Source organism: Leptonychotes weddellii, chromosome 10 (genome assembly GCF_054177405.1).
Source record: "Leptonychotes weddellii isolate Sample4059 chromosome 10, ASM5417740v2, whole genome shotgun sequence".
Classification (NCBI taxonomy): Eukaryota; Metazoa; Chordata; class Mammalia; order Carnivora; family Phocidae; genus Leptonychotes; species Leptonychotes weddellii.
This window is the reverse complement of record NC_138378.1, coordinates 23,941,668-23,947,360: the sequence shown is the minus strand read 5'-3', so window position 1 is coordinate 23,947,360 and position 5,693 is coordinate 23,941,668. Positions and strand designations below refer to the sequence as shown.

Here is a 5,693-nt window from a genome sequence, read left to right as displayed (position 1 = left end):
CGACCCAGGTCTACATGAACCTAAAAGTAAAGGCCTTAGCCATTGTGCTAACCTGCCTCTCCAGTTGCCTCCTTCGGGTCAGTCTTTGGGAAACAAAGACAAAATATTCAAATACAAGATGAAGATGTTGCTTTGTTCACAAAATTTATTGCCATGCACTTGGCTGGACATCCTCCTCCCATCCACCTCCTTATATCCACTCAGCACTCAGAGAGCTGCCTCTATTGAGAGAATTCATATTTCTGATTTCCACAGATGACATTGTTACAAGTAATATTACTTGCTTGCTTTAATGGATTCCTAAATCTGTTTGTCAACTCCTTAATATCAGAGGGACTTTCTGCGATCTTTGTGGGGCACAAGAAGTACACAGTCTCCTCATTTTCAAAGCCCTTTGTGACTAAGTAATAGATTTCCCCTTGAATAGGCTGAGATGAATAATTAAATGCTGCATTTTAGTCATGGTCATTAAAAAAAAAATCACCCATCAACATTTGTTACTGCACCTCCCACTGTGACCCATAGTTGTACAAATTGCTTTTAATACCTTACTTATAAATGAACTTTATATGTGTTTAATTTCTTAGAAATAGTCTCTGAATTCTACTTAAGATGTTATCTTCCTAAACTCTGGAATAGGCTGAATCTAAGCAAGAAATAGAATTACTAATTCCCTCTTAAAAAGGCTGGAGTTGAGCAAGATTCTTTTGTTGTTCTTTGTTTAAGGATGTGAGGAAGTTGAATTAACATTTAATGCTAGAAAAATCAGAAAGACACATAAACAAAAAGGTGAAAGTAGACCACCCATAATCTTCCCTCTGTTAACATTCTGGTGTTTAGCCTTCTAAATATTTCACTCCAAAAGTAATTTGACAACTGTATAAGAGGTAAGATGAAACAAGGTAAGCTTGCTTGCTTTTCAGTCACTGAGTTTAAAATAAAGTCTGCTAGTCAACACTCCCTAAGCACACACATACTAATACACATACAAAGTCTACATTCACCCCTCCAATTCAAGAAACAGGCCTATTGGCAAAACAGGCATGACCCACTACAGAGGAACCACATTCAGCTGCCTTTACTAATCTACCATTATGCTTAAATATAGGTCACCAGATAGTTTCAGGAAAATAAACAATATAAGAGAAGAACTTAAATGAACAATAAGGATAAATAACCTCAAAGGAAATAAAGCTAATAATGAGGACAGAAGAGAATTATTAAAAATCATAAAATTTGGGGCACCTGGGTGGCTCAGCCGTTGGGCGTCTGCCTTCGGCTCAGGTCATGATCCCAGGGTCCTGGGGTCGAGCCCCGCATCGGGCTCCCTGCTCAGCGGGAGGCCTGCTTCTCCCTCTCCCACTCCCCCTGCTTGTGTTCCCTCTCTCTCGTTGTGTCTCTCTCTGTCAAATAAATAAATAAAATCTTTAAAAAATAAAAAAATTAAAAATAAATAAATAAATAAAAATCATAAAATTTGACTACATAAAATGTACATCTTAATAACAAAATGCATGCAGGAGAAGGTTCAAACCAGTATAAGACTAAAAGATAATCAGAGTAGAATAAAATTTGTAAATGCATTATATACCATAAGAGGGTTAATATCCATAATATATAAAGAATGTTTACAATTCAATAACAAAATGACAAATGACCTAGTAGAAAATAGGCAAACAATATCATAGAAACACAACATGTATGCATCTCTGGCAGAACGTTGATATAAATTTAGAAATATAATATTCATTTTAAGAGAATCTGCTTTTAATCCATAAATTGTCTCACAAAATAAATTTATTTGGGTAAGATTGTGGGACCCAGTTAGGGTTGCAATTTGCTATGTATTACTGTTCCTTCTCATTCCACTGTACTCTTGAGACCTAAGTATACTAGGAATGTGTCATATTTTTTTTTAAGATTTTATTTATTTATTTGACAGAGAGAGACAGTGGGAGAGGGAACACAAGCAGGGGGAGTGGGAGAGGGAGAAGCAGGCTTCCCTCGGAGCAAGGAGCCCGATATGGGGCTCAATCCCAAGACCCTGGGATCATGACCTGAGCCTAAGGCAGACACTTAACAACTCAGCCACCCAGGTGCCCCCGAAATGTGTCATATTTTATGAAATGCACATTTGGACCTTTTATGTGTGTGTGTTTGGACAATAATTGTAAAACATTACACAAAAAGCATATAAATGTCTCACATGATAATTAATATTGGCTCATAAATTGTATTTGCTTAAATCCTAAAGATGTAAGTGCTTTAAGTAGCTTTAAATATGCCATTTAATATGGTGAGCACTGTGAATTGTGTAAGACTGATGAATCACAGACCTATACCCTTGAAACAAATAATACATCACGTTAATAAAAAAATTAAAAAATATATATGTCATTTAACTATTTTTCTCCTTTTTTCCCCAGAACTACTAAAAGATTAAAGTGTTTGAAATAAATGATGTCATAGTTTTATCTCCTTGCTGCAGTGTGTTTCAGATCATTTTATAAAATCAAAATGAATTTGAAGTTTTATTTGTTTTGGTTTTGTTTTTGTTTGAGCTATGCAGAGTTTTGTTAGGGGTGGAGATAAAACTTTAAGGGTGAACTTCCAGTACAAATAAAAACATCTATTATTTGGGGCTTGATGTCTTATACCTAAATTTCACAGTGCTTTAAGATTCTCAGGAGGGCACCCACATATTCCCATGTGTATCTGGTGCTTTGGTATAAGGAATGTTCCAAATCCACGGCCGATCTTTACTTCCATACAGTTCTGGAGGCAGGTCATATGGCACAGGAAAGGCGGCCACTGGCTCCTTGCTCCCTGAGAAGAATTTCTCTTTTACTATGAAGCTGTCCAGGCCAAATGCTGACAGCAGGAAAAGGGACCCCAAACTCATAGGAATGGATCATCAGCTGGGTGCCGTTCTTCTCTAATGCTCCCCAGGTGGCCTTGACAGATTTGTGCTCGTGACAAGGAACCAAGCAATTTAACTGAACTCTGGAGAAGGTCTCATATATGTTTTAATATGTGGCATAGCATTGCTGCAGCCCGATGTGTCAGCCGACCATTTGTGAAAACAGAAATGAAGCCAATTCTGTTTTTCAGCTGTCTGGGTGCTATAGGGAAGACAGCCCCCAGCTGGATATTCTTGTAAGCTGGTTCACACATTTTCCACAGAAGGGCAGATCAGGTGAAGAGGAACGGCATTTTCCCTGGGGTCCTGCTTTCTTTCCCCAGCATCACCAAGCTTTCTTTAAACTCAGAACACGGGGTGCCTGGGTGGCTCAGTCATTAAGCGTCTGCCTTCAGCTCAGGTCATGATCCCAGGGTCCTAGGATTGAGCCCTGCATCGGGCTCACTGCTCAGCAGGAAGCCTGCTTCTCCCTTTCCCACTCTCCCTGCTTGTGTTCCCTCTCTCGCTGTGTCTCTGTCAAATAAATAAATAAAATCTTTAAAAAAAAATAAACTCAGAATACAACCATTTCGAGTCATCAGCTCCCATAGACCCAATGCTTGAAAACTGACCTACTATCCGGCCAAGACTCTCCTTTAGGTATGGATGAGGCATTCTCTTTCAGAAGGTTTCTAAGCCTAAAATGTCCCCAATTATCTTTTTGACTTCCTTGAAAGTGTCCTGGGGTTGATCCAATAAGATAAACATTGGTTTCAGAGAAATCATGCTTATGGATGATATCTATCCACTCCTTGAGTGAAGGAGCATTAAAAGCCATCAAGTAGCTGATGAGATCAGCTTTAAAATGTGTTGTTGATTCTCCAGATCTGTGGGTTCCATGGATAATCCATAGGTATAAGGGGCTCAACCGTATTCCCTGAGTTTTCTGGTGCCAGTCAGCATGGATGAGGTTGGAGGTGTGTGTGACAATCTGGAGGCCTTCTTCTTACAGTAGTAACATCATTTTCCTGGCAGAGGGAAATGTTTTCATAAGGCTTGGCCTGGGCATGTAAGTGAGCCTTCGAGTCTCATTTATCTCCATGCACAAGCAGAATTGGTTTCTGAACTCCGGTGGATACTGTTTTATGAGCCAGTCTACGTCAAAGCAGTAGTTAAACTGAGCTGAAGATACAAGTATCCCAAATAGAGGAGACAGAATATCCTTGATGTGGAGGGCTCCAGAGTTATACTTTGACTTAATTCCCGAGACTCTAGTGAGGTAAAATTGGAAGGGGTTCCCTTTTCCCAACATGTCCTAAATGTCTTGGCCTTCCCCTGAGGTTTCTTACTCCTCTTCCTCCTCTTTTAGTCCCTGGTGGGCAGGAGGGACATGATTTCCAGTACTTTGGGCAGCACTGTCTTTGGGAGAAGAGATGCCACTCTCCTCTTTGACCACCATGTTCTTAGCCTGCTTCTGCTGTGTTCCTGGTTGCAACTCATCATTGCTGCTAGAGAGACACCAACCTAAGTCTTCCTGGGAACTACTCTTCTGTCTTTTGGGAGGTGAAACTTGTGAATCTGTGTTGCTGAACTTCACAGGTGTTAATTTTCTTCTGTGGGCAGCTTTCCTAGCCCCAGAACAGTGTATCTTAGTTCATTTGCTGCTCCCTGCCCAGCATGCAGGAGGGAAGAAGTAGATAGCTTGTCTAGTTTTGGCTTTTCCTCCTCACGTTCATCACTACTGGACACTGTCCACTTCCCATAATCACCGTCCTGAGACATACTTCTGAAATTTCCAGAGCCGGTCTGTTTTTGTTATTTTTTGATAGTTAAATAATACCATGAAAGGTGAATCTAAAATAGAAGAGATATCACCTGTGGCTTTGATGCAGCATTCCACAGCATGCCAAAATAAGAATTTTCTCCGGGGGGGAGGGGGGGGAGTGTGTGTATATGTGTGTGTGTGTAGGGCTACCCATGTCTGCCTGATTTTCCGGTCTTTTGTTGATGAAAACTCTCAGGTCAGAGGAACACAAGATAAAAGAAAAAGATCATATGTTAGTAATGAGAAATAAATGGCAATTGATAATTACGGAATCTGTTTTCAGCAGATTGGCCTTAGAAATGGTCAAAACAGGTCTCTAGTAATAATTAAGGATTGAAAAACTTAAAGTGATTTTTTTTAAAGTTAAGTTCAAAGAGTGTTAGATGGCTCAGACTGACTCTGTTTCTGGTATGACTCCAAGAGAACATCACATGCAGGTCCATGATGATTAAGCTGTGCCTAGGTCTGGATGGTCCAAATATCCTTTTATTTGGAACTCTAGTTAAAAATAAACATGAAGAAACTCAATCTGTCAATCAACCGACATGCCAGATGCTTTCATGTTTCATTTTCTATATATCTAAGCCCAAGTTGATCTCAGCTAAATATTTCTCTTCTCCTCCCTCAATAATAGAAAACTGACGATAGGGCGCGCCTGGGTGGCTCAGTTGGTTAAGCGACTGCCTTTGGCTCAGGTCATGATCCTGGAGTCCCGGGATCGAGTCCCGCGTCGGGCTCCCTGCTCAGCAGGGGGTCTGCTTCTCCCTCTGCCCTCTTCCCTCTCGTGCTTTCTGTCTCTCATTCTCTCTCTCTCAAATAAATAAATAAAATCTTTAAAAAAAAAAGAAAAGAAAACTGATGATAGTGAAAACAATACATTATATAGATTTTCCTCAACTTATGATAAAGTTACATCCTGGTAAACCAATTGTAAGCTGAAAATATCATAAATCAAAAATGCATTTAACA

At 39.9% G+C, this 5,693-nt stretch overlaps 1 pseudogene; it reads right to left on the bottom strand.

The window, feature by feature from the left end:
- Positions 1-2,683: 2,683 nt before the first annotated feature.
- Positions 2,684-4,685, bottom strand: LOC102748801 (tyrosyl-DNA phosphodiesterase 1-like; annotated as a pseudogene).
- Positions 4,686-5,693: the final 1,008 nt, after the last annotated feature.